This window comes from Pholcus phalangioides, unplaced genomic scaffold (assembly GCF_987345545.1).
Source record: "Pholcus phalangioides strain wild (caught in Gottingen) unplaced genomic scaffold, Ppha-v1.0 ptg000001l_1, whole genome shotgun sequence".
NCBI lineage: Eukaryota > Metazoa > Arthropoda > Arachnida > Araneae > Pholcidae > Pholcus > Pholcus phalangioides.
The window spans coordinates 2,290,351-2,305,702 of NW_028301594.1; the positions used below are offsets into that span (position 1 = coordinate 2,290,351).

At 35.9% G+C, this 15,352-nt stretch overlaps 1 protein-coding gene across 2 annotated transcripts in view; it reads left to right on the forward strand.

The window, feature by feature from the left end:
- The window catches only part of LOC149089666 (protein phosphatase 1 regulatory subunit 16A-like), a 118,147-nt gene that overhangs the window by 62,973 nt on the left and 39,822 nt on the right, over positions 1-15,352 (forward strand). The gene's annotated exons all lie outside the window — the stretch shown is intronic.

Genomic DNA, 15,352 nt, shown 5'->3' on the forward strand with positions numbered 1-15,352 from the left:
GTATGTTTTAACTTTCCACGTGTATTTGTATAAATTCAAGAATAGAATAGAAAACTGAGTAGGGTTAAAAATGAAATTTCTCATACATTACTCGCTTTCCCGTTATATTTAGATTTTTATACATGAGTTTCACGGAATCGCAATTTGCTCCCTCCTTTCAGTCCGTTCAATCTCGTCTCGGCGTGGAGAAAATTCTTTTTGAGCAAACTCAAACTGTGTTGCATATATTAAAGTTGTGTTCCGGCACTTTTCTATTCTGTAATGCATGCATCATCCTCTTGTTGGCAAGGGAGGGCCACAAAAGCAGCACCAGCGTCGGAGATTAAAAATCAAGTCGCTTGTGATGATGGTGCGAAGAATTTTGTTGTTGCGTGCAACCGGAAATTACTATAATTTCTTCTCGGTACAGTTCTCTCGCCTCTTCCGAACAATACTTTGATTGACAAGACGATTTAAGCAGAAACGCTACTTGCATACACTTTTCCCATCGGCTTTTGTGATAGTATTTTTAATTAGGTATTTGGGAGAATCATTTCCAACGCCCCTCTCCTACGAAACCTTTTCCCCTCTTGATTCTCGCTTTTTGGGAAGAGGACCACATTTTTAACGGATTTCAGTGTTATCAAAAATGGCCTGTTGTTAATCTATTCCTATTTTACTTTGTTTGCATTTCGTGGAAGACGTTTTTGAGGAAAATACCTATTGTGCTGAATTTAACCCTTTAAGCAACACAACAGCAATCACTAAACCCCCTTCAAAAATCCAATTTCTCTTTCAAATGAAGTAGGTTTTCTTCCGATTTTCCGCAAGTGCAAACTAATAAAGATAGGGAAGAGTGTTTTAGTGAGAAACTGACTTTACAGAATATCTGAACTTGTCAATACCAAAATAAGAGACTTCAAGAAGGCGAGATATCTCGTCAATGCCGCTTAAAAGGTTAACAAAATGAAACAGTTTGATAAAGGAGGAAAAGAAACGATTTATATTCACAGCATTCTCTTAAGTATTAGGATATTAATGGTATGTGCCTGGATGGCATTCGAAAATGAATTATTGTAGACGCTGGTTTTTACGAACCCGTACGGACGTGAAAAACTAGTTCGTAAATGGAGTGTTTAAAGGAATTGTATATTGTTTGGGACTATAGAAGATTAGTTCATAAAAAGGTGCAGTTCGGAAATTGCAGCAGAGAGGACACGAAATAAGCGCAATTCTGACAACATAAATACTACGTATGTTAGGGCCACGCATACACTTCGAACACACGTTCCGACATGTACAAATTCCGTCGAGGAATGTGTGCGAGGTGTATGTGCGGTTGAGTAGAAAGAGTAGTTTGTAAATTGGAGGTTCGTAGAATCGAGCGTTGACAGTACCTGGTACTAGAATGACATCCAGGGGTGTTCGTGAATTCACACAAACACACGAATCGTGTGGTACCTGAATAGTATAAGTTAATGTTACTTTCACTGAAGGTAAAATGTAAACAACTGGATACAATGCGTAGATGAATTTTTTGGGATGACAGTTTCACAAGCCTCTGTGGGATATAGAAATTTCGCTCCCCTCCCAATCCGAGCAAGTGTACGCTGGACGGGACTGTTGTAATATACAAGCTACTTCTACTTTTTCCGCACACCAACTTCGGTCATATCTCCTTACAGCAATTTACTACCGATCCTGTTTGGTCGGAAGTCTTTCTTTCTAAAGAAAGTCGGTGTTTCTGTGCTCATCTGGACAGAGGGAACTTGATAGTATATTGAAGGGCATAGCGCCTCCCCCCCCCCCCTCAGCTTATAAAGTGTCGCAAAATGATAAGCCACCTGTATTTTTCGGTTTTTCTTAAATATAAGTTTATCCTGATAAGAGCTGCTATACAAAACCCATTACTTAGTTTTCATCAAATCTTTTTCAGAAAATTTTGTTGTCGAAATTTCAAAGGATAAAGAAAATTATCGAATATTCTCTCTTAAAGAAAAGTGTCTCAAAATGATAGAGTCAACTATCAGTCAACTAGGTTTATCGCGCCGTCATGCAAATTTCGCCGCGTTTGCGCAATGAGTCTTCGCTGCTAGACTGGAGAGGAAGAAATAAAACCGGTTTTTTTTTTTTTTTGTATCTGCAACTATGTGTAATTTTCTGTCTCGAATTTAATTTTGTGGGGTTTTTTTCATAATGGTAGAAGAAAATCTTTAACTGCTCGAGGACAAAATAAAATTGTTGAATTGCATTGGAACAAGCTATCGTTTTTCGAGCGATTGCAAAGTTAATTTTGCCGATCTCGAACTAATTATTTTAAATTAAAGGAACTGTATGGCACCAGGAGAGACTGAAGGTCGTCCTCCTGTGTTAACGAAACGTGAGAATAGTGTGATTCTACTCAAAGTAAGTAACTCTTCCATAAGTTTAAGGAAAAATAACATCTTTTCCTGACGTGAGTGTATCTAAATATACAGTTCATCACGTTGTAAGTACATCAGCCATCGCAAAATGCTTACACGTCCGAAACTTATTGACCATCATAAACAGGAAAGACTTCTTTGTGCGGAATATCATATGCCATGGACTTCCAAGTGGTATAATGTCATTTGGAGTGATGAAAAGAAAAATTCAATTTGGACGGCCAAGATGGCTGGAAATATTATTGACATGATAGAAAGAAAGAACTAAGTTACCTTAAGTGTCAACAAGGAGGCGGAAGTGTTATCGTTTGGGGTGCTTTCAATGCTAATGGAAAAGTGGAGCTAGCTGTTATATCTGAACGTCTGAATGCTCAGACATATCAGGAACTGTATGCCTGAGCAAACCTTAATACATTGAATCAGTATCTACTGTCTAATTCCATTTTTTGAATCTCAAAATGACTCCACAGTTCAATTTCAACAGGGCAATGACAATGCACCTTCCCACCTCCAACAATGCAAATTCGACCTAGGAATCTAGGAATGATTTCTTGCGAATGGGATCCCAGTGATAGGCTGGCCCGCATGTTCTCCAAACCTCTGTCCGATGGAAAACATGTGGGCTATAGTGGCACGTAAAGTGTATGAACATAGCAAGCAATAAAACAGTGTTTTAGAACTTGAACGGGGCGATCTTCAAAGTATGACAAGGTATTCATTACTCTGCAACATTGCCAAAAACTTGTTGAATCGGTGCCTAGACGAGTATTTGACATTATAAAAAACAATGGAAAATTTATTGGACGTTGAAAATATGGTTGAACATGAGTTTTTTGAGTGGCTTTATCATTTTGGAACAGGTTTTGATTTCACTATTCGATCTAATTTTTTTTTCTGTCATAAAAAATGCAGATATATGTTAAATTATTATCATAGTTTTGATCCTGCGCAGTCAGGGTTTTCTAGTTTTGAAAAAAAGTTTTCACTTTGAAAAAATATTGTTATTTATAGAATTGTATGTGGCTTTATCATTTTGGGACGCACATTGTATGCTCCAAGGAAGGTAGGATTAGTTTTTCCATAACATAGTGTCTAGCGCACTCGCAGATTGCTAAAGCGGGGGCAGTGGATCGATTACCCGCAGAGGCCTGTAAATTTTTGCTTTCATCTCTTTCATTCTATTTAGTTGTCTATAATTTTCATGAATGAATAGCACGCCACCCTAATGGTATTCAGCAATGAATGGTACGATGCTTGAATGGTATTCAGAAATAGGTGATATCGAGTAAAATTCGATTAGAGCAGTGATTCCCAACGTGGGCGTTAACGCCCCCTTGGGAAGGATGGAATGTTCCGGGGGGGGGGCGGTAGAAGCTAGGGGTATAACATAGGATCCTATGGGCTAGATTGCATTGGGGGCGATGGGAGAAAGAAATTCTGAAGAAGGGGGCGATGGGACAAAAAAGGTTGGGAACTATGGATTAGAGGAAAATCACAGGGGGGGGGGGTATATAATGAAATTTCATTTCGATTTGTGCGATTCGCATTGCACACTTCCGGTAATTGTACAAATTGAACGTTATTATGGTTTAGTGAACATCCGGTATTTGTATAGTTATAATCCGGATAATGTCCGTATTAATGCTAGCATTTAGTCAATGATAATGACGTCAACGAAAAATAGGATAAAATAATATTTTTAGCCCATTTTAATCTTATTATAAACAACTTTAAACTTCGCAATAGAAGAAACATTATAGAAACTTTCTAGATTATTCTGTTTTCTTTACGGTCATCCACTTAATTCAGAAATTCTCACGTGCCGAGTTCTTTTTTAACTTTTGGAACTTCTTCAAAGAACTCCTCCCTTATTTGTTTGTTTTTCTTTTTCCCAGTTTTCTACTAAACAAGCATTACTGAGAGCCGTTGTTTTTAGGGGTTTTTTTTTTTTGTAGTATCCTATGTACTATGTACACATTCGAAAGCTTTCGTGCCGCTGGCTACAATAAATACTTTTCTTTTTCCCGAACTTCTATCCGAAAAAAGGAAAGTTTGATTTTTCTTATATCTCCCTCTATATGTTATGTGCGATTTGTTTTCTCCTTTTCTTTTTCCTCTCGCGTAATATTACTTTCTTGGATGGGTTTTATTTCTTAGTTTTTATCAACTTGGATCTCTCTCTAATGAAAAAGATCTTTCTTCTCGTGTCGAGAGAAAAATCTTGCGCCATCGAAAAGCCATCAAAAGTGTTCTCGTCGACGTTATTGTCAGTCTATATCTCGACTTTTATGCGTTTTCTTTTCTCTTTTCACTGGTTCTCATCTCTTGGCGATGTCTTTTATACATCATTTGTAGGTGTCACATTTGATTTCACCAGGAATTTCCTCACCTCCCCCTCCTCTGCAACAGCTTTTAATGGTCGACAAGTCTCTTGACTCTCACCTCTAGTCTTTTGTCGTTTCTCTACAGATTTATTTTTTTGGCAGGCAACTTTTCTCAAGTTTCTTCGATTACATATATCCGATTTAATGTGTCACCATAAATTCTTCCACTTTTATACTATTTATGAACCATAAAAGTTACCACAATTATCCTTAATGGAGATGATGCGTCGGTTTACGTTATTTTTTTTTTAATAAAGAAAAAGTTAATCGTTTCGGGAGTGATATCGTGTTAGGAAAACTGCTTCTTACGAAACGCGATGTGAGGAGGTGCCATCTCTTCCATGAATGTGACTGTGTAAAGGTGGTTACGTTCTTTCGGTTAACGTTGCTCTCGCTCTCTTGCAAAATGTTATTCCTTGTGTTCCTAGCTTGTAAACATATTCTGAAATCATGCAAATATCTGAAAGTAAATAAACAGAGTGAGACGACTTTCTCTTAGCCCAACACATCAAGCGAATATACCTTTTCTGGGTATTATGCCGAGGTGAACTTAGAAAAGTCTTCTAGTCTCCGCCGGGAATCAAACCTAGGTGCTCTTGCAAACCGGGCAAGTGCGATACCATACACACCACTGGAAAAACGGTGGTTTCAGGTGCAGAAAATGAGCTGGGGGCGATTAGGTGAAGTTTAGGGAGGCTACTAATGCCTTTACTTCAGCGTCTCATGCCGCAGTGCGTGAAATAAGGAAGACGGCCGTGTCTTCTGTATTGTATATGGTAGCGCACTTGCCCAGTTTGCAAGAGGAACCGGGTTCGATTCCTCGCGGAAACAAGATTTTTCTTTCCGAGTTCAACGCAGCATAATATCCAAAAAAGGTTATTTCCTTGGTAAATACTTTTTTAACGGAAATCTGTCATTTGTTTTTATGGTATCCCTTATCAACAAAAATGTTGACTAGTCTCTTCTCTCTGTACCAAAACAAGTCTTTCTTTCATGAAAACAATACTTCCTCACAGCGCATTCGATACCACATATTTCTTCAATTTTTATGAATTTTTTTAAATACTTATGGAGACACCTTGTGGATATTTGAATTGTTTTAAACGTTATATATATATATATATATATATATATATATATATATATATATATAGTCATGCCCCCCCCCCCACATTCTGCAGCAGGGGCCCCTAGGCTGGGATCTTTGACGAGCCGCTGGCCAGAGTTTGTAGGGGCCTTTTCTACAGTGAATTTATAGCGGGGGGAAAAAAATGAGAATCGTCCCCGGACACCAGGGGTGGAGCCCTGTCAGCCCCATCCTTGTGGAGGGTCAAATCCTCTTCTAACGTCAGAGACAAAAGGTGTGTAATTTTAATTGCTTCCATAATTAGACGTGCGATACCGAGAAACGTTTTTCTTAAGATTCTGTGGAGTGGAAGCCATTTTTTTCCGCACTTTGCATACAAATTTTATATCTCGAGACGTGGCCAGTAGAGCGTTTTCTTCGGACGTTCGCTAGAATGAATTCTTACCGAATATTCTTTTTATTATTTATTTTGTGGTACGAATTCAAAAATGGTTTTCCTTCCATATTTTCCACTGTCTGGGTAGGAATACCAGAAAGACGTCGACCTTATATGTGTACTTGAAGACGTTCTTTTACGTTGCGTGGGTCGAATTCTTAGTACGTATTATATTTTGTCTTGCAATACAGTGATACTACGACTTACGCTATCCCCAGTTTTGCGATTTTGGTATCAGGCGATTTCCTGTAAAAAATTCACACTGCTGAAATTCAGTTATAGTCACGGGATTATCACTGATATTAAATATAATAGTAAAATGATATAGGGACAGCCACAAGTAAAAAGTATCGTGTTTTATTCGATAAGAAAGTGATATGTGATGAAACTACGCTGATTTTTTTACAGGCTGCAGTATATAAAGATACAAAATTTGTCGGGAAATAGAATTGTGACGAAAGTAATGCATATTTATAAAAAAAAATTATAGCAAAGTTCTTCATTATCATAAAATGCTTAATACAGTATTTATAACTTTTTAACATTTTCATATTCTGAAAAAATATTTAAAAACTCTAAAAGTATCGTTAAAATGCCAAAAAAATACCCTAAAACTTGGAAAAAAAATTACTTGAACCCGAGAAAGGGCGAAAAAATGCAAAAAATACAAATGCCATCAACATCCTGGCCCTGGTGATGACAATGAATCTTTGATGACAATGCACTTGGTCTGCAACTCATAGCTGAAAATTGTTTTCTTACCTCCAAACACAAGCAAGCTCGTTTATTTCGATGGGCCAAGGTATTAAAACATTAACATTTAAGTATAACAAAAACATTTAAAGTATTTAACACATGACTTATTTGCTCAGATTTTGGGGGAAATATAGTCTTTTTTTATAAAGGCATAGAATAGTACCATTGCATTATGTAGTCATAGTAAGAAAGAAAAAGACAGGTGTTTTTTAAAAAATTTGATCTTAATTAGCTAATACCCGTATGTATTTCTATGGCAAACTGTATCCTGACCTACACGAATTCGACTTAGCTGTTTTCGTCGGTCCCACCTATCGTGTAACTTCGGAGTATTAAGAAAAGCGTTTAAGGAAAAAAAAGAAAAATGAAACTTACTTACTTAGCATTATTTGTGAACCATGAGAAAATCTCATATTTTGAAAATGATATTCCTACCTCGATAAACATTCTACCTCGTGAAAAATGTCAGGGTTCGAGTCAAGCTATTGAGGATTCTCTTCCCCTAGGATAAAAGGGGAAAAAATCTGACATTATCTCTGTTGGAGCGGGAATCGACTTATTACTATATTAACCCCGAATAGGATTCCTTCTTAGCTAGCTTCTATGCCCCGGAGATCTGAAAGGCAACGAACGCCAGTTTCGTGAAAGAGAAACTCGGAATTTGATTAATGAGTTCCTGTCCTAATTTCACGCTAACCGTCGTCGAGATTTTCATGAAATGCCGTTGAATTTTAACGTTTCAGTTTTCGCCGTCGGTTGATACAAGTTCGAACTTGTTAGTATACATACACTTACATATGTATATGCATACCTTCAAGACTAGTGATGGTTACGCGGCAGAATTTCTCCGCTTTGTATTCATCGATCCCGTGATACGGATATTTGAAGAGAATATTTGTTATGATTCAGTTTGAGTCAAATCAAAACTCGCGGTACAAATTCTAACTTGTGATAAAGGACACAAAAACGAACGCGCTCTCTGTAAGTGCGAGGGATGCTTGAAAATTATGGCTGCATATCTCAGTGCCATTGAATGTTGGTGCTGGTCGGTGACAAATGCGAACACAAGGGCTACAACAGACGAATTTTCCAGCGAGTTGACTAAAAAAAAAAGATGCCAGAAAAAAAAAATGGATGTCAAATATAACTGAAATGCTGAAACCAATATGAGAACATAACATTAAAAGCTACAAGAAATTTCTGCTTTACAGAACTCTTTAAAATTTCTTTTAACCCCTTCACGCACAGATTTTTGTCAACGAATTTGGACGATGTATAGTTGAAGTACCAGCGATATATCCCAGAAACTGGAATCTTTGTTAACATTCAGGAAATAAAAGGTAAATAGATGAGTGGGGCGAGCTTTCCCTTTCCCGGTCACCATTCCTTTACACTGTGTATGCGCTACTATTGTTTTCCTCCTACTCGTCAAACTGTAGCGAGGGGAGAAGAAACATAATAAAGCTGCAGGGAACTACTGTTTTCTTGTAGCTCAGTGTAATGCTGAGGTAAAAGAAGAAAAATTAATTCCCGCTCATAGTGAACCGCCTCGTTAAGGGAAAGAACATGGAATGTATGTTGAAACTACCGCATTTCAATATGAACGCCTTTTTTTTAGCTCCTATATCTAAACGGGTTAAAGGGTTCTCATGTTTAAACATGGTGGATTTATGTAACACAAATTGCAACTGTTTGTGTTGCATTTTGTTTTGTCAAGTTTTTCGTTTCACGGTGCCACCTGTGAGTAATATTTCAACTTTTTTTTAAATTTATCAATAACAAACTCAAGGGCATGATGAGTATTTTAGTGCAAACTGCACCTTTTTATGTCAATTGGTTGATTATTAATTTTGAAAATGGGTTCGGGACTTCTCGTCGACCGTTGACCCTGTACTTTTTCCCATGCAGGGGTTGGGTCAAAAAAAAAAAAAATTCTACCCCTTTCGGGACCTATTTTGGCAGCCCCTGACCATTTTTTTTTTTTGGTCAACAGTTTTTTTTTTACCCTTTCAACCAGAGTAGGTAGATTTAAATCGCATGATTTTTTTTAAAAAAAGTCACTGATTTAAATCAGATACTTTTGATATTTCAAGCAATTTTGAATACAGATTTTTTTTTATAACTTGTATGATGCAATACAAGTAAATGAGAGATAATACGATTCATATTTTAATTATTTACATTACCATTAATTACTTAAATAAATGTGATAAAAAATATTTGTTTTTGGATATGTCAGGTTGCTACAATTAATTCAGTTTTTTCAAAACGTTAAAAGATTTTAGATAAAGGTTTAAGTCTCTTCAAAGAACTTTCTTTCCCATAGAGAAAGTGAAGTCATTAAAGAGAGTGTCAACTGTATAGACAAGATTTTTATCCCTGGAATGGAATTTACTACAGACTTTGGAACTAGCCAATACACTATCTATGGGAATAAAATTGTCACATTTGAGAAACGATGTATGTTTCTTTTCAAATGGTAAATAAATTTCAAAAGTCATAATAAAAACTTCCCCCCTGTGCGTTTTTGATTATGATATAATATAAAGAAATTTTTCATTGCTCGTAATAAGAAATTTTGTTCATTCAAGGTGGTTCTTTTTCTAAAAAAAACGTTTTATGGTTTTGCAGTTATAAAGATATTACTCCAGAATATTTAAATTGATTAAATTAACGAATGTTATTTGCTTATATAACTGATTTTTTTTTATCGGTTAAAAATTTCAATATTGTTTTAAACAGAATTATTTGTTTTTAGATACCATTGGTATGATAAAGAAGATTTTTAGTAGTTCAGTATGCTAATGTGACTTTTTTAAAAGCAAGATCATTCGAACTTAATATTATCTTCAAGTCAAAACGTGAGAACTGTACCTGTTATGAAAACTATTTAATGCCCCTAATATGACAACATTTCGAACTTTTAATTAAAATTGTCTGAGTAAGTATTGAATTTTAATTTAAAATAAATTAATTTTATTTGATAAAATAAAATTAATTTTTTTATGGGTCTATTTGATTTTTTTTTTGGGAAAAAAGTCAATTTTTAATAATCCTGGACTTGATAAAGGATAAAATTAGCAGAAACTGGGTAACAATTTTCTCTCTATGCATGTGAATAAATTTTTGTATGACTATGAACTCATTTTACTTATGAAAATTCAATATTGTCTAAAAAATTGGTGGTCTGATTTCTATACTTAAAAAATATAATTATCTTAAGGATTTAATATTTTTCAGTCATATTTAGATACAATATTTAAATTTAAAATTTATTATTTAAATTTTAGAGAAACAATATTTAAAATAATCGAAAAGATCTGATTTCAATAAAAAAATCATATGTTTTTGATTTTTTTTGAAAAAAATCGTATTTTTATCACTTTCAACTGGGATTTGGCGCCTCTCCTGGAGTGGTATCCCTGCTCCTATCTACTCTAGGCCGAGATATCTCTCCCCTTTTTACAGGAAGAGATTAATAACAACGTTTTCTACCGGTTGAGGAAATCGTTTGATATGGCGTTGTTTAAAAATAGCACGTCTGAGTCGTGCAAAACCAATGTGCCTTGTCTTAAATGATCACCCTAGGCCCAGATCAATGTTCCATGAGAGGAAAAAGTTTTCGAACATGCTGAGGATGTGCTCTCTCCCGGTGAATATTTTCATCCTTAACAAGGAATTTCAAGGAATGTTATGAATTATTTTCATTCTTTTTTTATTTGGTAGTTGCTTTCACTTAATGACGCTCGAGTTCAACAGCTTGCCTTACTAGGCTACTAGATTCAAAACACTTCGCTAGTCTTCATGCATTGCCATATGAATTGTTTTTTATGTATGATCTGTTTCATGGAAATCCATTTCATGAAATGGATTTCCAAACTGTGGGTTACGACCCCACCCCCCCCCCCCCCATTCTGAGAAGGGAGTCACGATAGAATTTCATAGGGTCAAGAAGAAATTTATTTCATTGATTCAAAATACCCTTTTTTTTATTCTATAGTTACAATGATCTTTATATATACACACACACAGTTGAACTTCGGATAATGAGCGGTTCAGTTAACGAGTAATTCGCAGTATTCGAGTAGTTCGGTTAACGAGCAGTTGATTCATATTACGAGCAAACAATTTACACTATTCATGTAGTTTCACTTTATCACAACTGATCCAATGGTTTTTCGCTTTCGTCCATGCACGTACTGTGGAATTATGGGTAAACATACAAAGACCGCAACAGAAAAAATTCTCCTGCGAGGTAGCTGAAAAATATTTTCCCCTTCAGTCTCGAATTTTCGATCGGCAATTACCAATACATAATTTCCAAAATCAAAAAGCTTAAGACCAAAGAACTATTTCAGTGATGCGTCGAGGTGACTGAGGGAACAGACCGTAACTGCATGAACATCATTGGTATAACCTGGGATGGAGCCACCATGAGAAACCTTAATTTTGCTTGGAGAAAATTGTGGGATAATTGCATCATTGAGCTTGGCTTTGAGGGGTTATTCCATGAACTTTTTAAAGTGTCAAAGAGGTTGTATTCTTGGGAAAGACCACATGACTAGAGGTGAATGAAGACGACTTTTTTTTTCAAGAACTAGTGGAGAAACATTGCTAGGAGTTGACGACAGACAAACTGATGGATCTCCATTGCGTGCTAGAGTTTATGGACAAGTTCTTGTCCGAAGATGAGAGAAATGAGGAGGAGTCTGTCAATTCAAATGAGATTAGAGAAATGAGGGAAGCCTTATTACGTCCTAGATACATGTATCTCTAGGTGGTAATGGGTAACCGAGCAAAATTTTGTAAAAAAGACCCACCCAAGTAAAGCTGTAGTTGCGTGCGAGCAATGAATTTGAGCAATGACAATGCAATTTCTCATTTGCTCGAAATCCTCAAAAGGAGTCAAAAGCAGGTGTCATTCCATTGGGCTCCTTTTCAAATTGGTACAAAAAGAAAAAAATTGGTGAGTCAGCAAATTACAATTAGTCCTAAAATTACTCTCTCACTGGTCGTTGCAAAAATTATTGTATTATATGTTTACTAATGGTGTGTTGCATTGTTAAATAAATTATTATTGTATTATATTATTGATGAAGCATTTTTATTAGTCATTGTTATACGAATGAATAATTGTGGAACGAATCATCTGAGTTTGCATTATTTCCTATGGAAAAGCTTGATTCGTTATACGAGCTATTCGGTTAACCAGCACGTGGATGAAACGAATTGAGTTCGTTAACCGAAATTCCGCTGTATATGGAATTAGTTTATATGCATAGAAACAATGAGAAACAAATAAAACTACTTGACAGTAGATAGCAGTACAATCACTTTTATTTTGAATGATATCGATTGCGGCTGTTGGAAACAGATGAAATTCTTATCAAAAGTGGGGGGGGGGTTCGCGGTTAATTTGTTTGGGAACCACTGATTTGTGGTAGGACCTCCTAAAAGTTTGTGCAATAAGTTCAGAAGTGTCGTAAATAGTTAAAAATTCATAGAAAATTGAAGTTTTAAATGCTGTTCGTGAAAAGTTATTTTCTCTCGAAAAGATTTTTTTTTTCATGCAGAAAAAAAAAATAGTTCGAATTTTTGTTGATAGACGGCACTGCATGAAAGGAAATCACAGAATTATTTTTCCGAACCTTTCTTCTACACTCATGTCCATAAATTAAGGATAATTCAATAACGGGGGTATAGAAAAGACGGGGAGGAAAAGAAAAAAAAACTTTGGTCCATAGAGTTACAATAAAACTTCACGATAAAGAGGAGAGAGAGAGGAAAAACAAAACACACAACTAGATTGAATTTATTCCACTGACGTTTGGACGAAATATTTCATCCGTGATCGTAAAGGGGTTAAAAGGGGCTATTTATGAATTTATGGGACACCCTCTATATCAGCTCTCATATAGGTTTTCGCTTATACGAATTGAAAAATAGAGTTGAAAAACCGTCTTCATCCAGTCAGTCACGTGATTATGTACCAACCAACTGTTCTGAGTTCGAATGATGTTATCGTACAGTTTTTCACTGTCGGCTATGAACTGCGTGTGTGGAAATCTTTATTGATCGTTAAGCGAAAAAGAAAGAAAATAACGTTCTCTGACAAAAGAGGAAATTTTCCAGAATTTCGTCGATCGTGTCTCTCTCTACACATGTTGAGAGGACTTCCTGTAAAAATGTGGAAACGGCTGGAGCTCACTGTGGGGGTGGACATAAAAGAAATACACGATTTCAAGCACGGCCGATGGTTTCAGGGTTTCAACATTTCATAGGAAAATAGTTGCTTTTACACAGTGTACGCAAATAACAATTAATAGATAAAAGTACGGGATTATACATCAGTAGAACATCAGACAAATATTGCTTCAATATGAGGTGTAATTCTGAGGATATCTTGGGAAAACGGAAGCAAAAGCGATGAAAAACGCATTCCTTATAATTCGACGTTATAAGCAATGTTCACTGACATTATTCTCTATGGAAATCAGTCCGGACCAACAATTATTGACGTTGAATCCGAAGCGTTGTTATAACCAAGTTTGATTGTTAATAACTTACTGTATAGAGCAACCTCATTTAGCAGTCGCTAAAGCTACCGTGATCCTGTTCATTTATGTTCACAGGAAATGATACGGGAGTAGGGGGGGGGGTGTCTGTCATTGATGTACTCTCTAAAAAAACACGAAACAAAAAGTCCGTACTTTTTGATGGCAAAATTTTCATTTCTGTTGAATGGCCCGTATGATGTAGCGACATATAGTAATTCGCGAACTGCTGTATGCAGGGCCGTAACTGAGATTTTTGCCCCCCCCCCCCACAACTTCAAAATTCGCTATTTTTCATGACGGTGCTCTTTGTTCCCCCCCCCCTCAATTTTGTCGCCCCCTTCCCCCACCTAGTTCCGATCCTGGCTGTATGCCACTCACATGGAGCCAATTAATGGGAAAAGAGGATGGTGATAATATCTCTAATGCGCGTTTGGCGAAAATTGGGTTACAGTATTTCACTAGAAATTCGCATTAGTAGAAAAACATTCTACTCACCTCTCAATATATACTTTACTCTAGATAACTTTTAAGGCACACTCTAGAGCAGAGTTTTTTCACCGGTGTGCTGTGAGAAGATCGAAAGTGTGCCGCGAAAAATGTCAGGGAAAATTAAATGAGTTCCTTTTTTCTAATGAAGACCAAAAGCTGAATGTCCAAACAAAAGTTTAGACACTATGCAAATAATATGATGCATTTCGTAATAAAGAAACGAAAAAAAAAAATAAAGAATGTGTTTTAGACACCGTTTTGTACAAAAAAAGTACCTGGATTGATAAAAAAAAAAATGTTCTAGACGAGACATGAATTTGATAGAGAGAACGGGTTAAAATAGGAAATACAATAGAAACGCTTGAACCACAGAAGTTCAAAGTCGATCTTTATTGAACATTTTTTTCAAAAGTTTAATTTATTGCAGTTTTTTCGACTTTATTTGGGTTTGTATTTGTAGCAGTAAAAATAAATTTTAAGGAAAATGGTAGCCGATCACAACTGAACCATTAAAAAATATATATTAAATTTTGATTTGATTTGGTAAATAATAGATTTAAATTTGGGAATCGATTAATAACACATTTTTAAATGTTACAAAAAAAAAAAAGAGCAAGAATTCTGTTCTTAACATCGTCGATCGTCACATTAGCATTGTGTTCGTTATTTGCGTATCTTTTCTTTAACTTGTGTATGTTAGCGCCACCTATCGGTTGTTTGTTTTCCTGTCTTAAACAAATTCCCGAAACCTAGCAATGCTAACCCTGCGAACCGTTTTTTATTTCGGCTATTTTTCCGGTTTTTAAAGTTTCTACGGACTTTTTGCCCACCCTGTACAAAGCTACAACAGGCAAAATGTCCAACGAGATGGCTGAGAAAAAGATGCCCATAAAAAATATGGATGTCTTATTACTAAAATATAGCAACCCAATTAAAAATGCAATTACAAAAACTATAAACAATATATATACACATGATAAAATATTATACAATGCCCATAAAGAATACTTAGGGTTGTCTTATTCTAAGTATGGATAGCTTCTCGATTTACTCCAGTATGCTTATCGTATCACTTTTTAAACTTGTCAATTATGTTAGAATTTACTACCCCCGGGGGTAAGCTATTCCATTTATTGGCAACCCTATTAGAGAAAAATTCCTTTCGACACCACAACATAGAATTGTTCCATACCAAACGATACATTGCAAAGAAAATATTGTAGAACAGCGTCAAGTTAAGA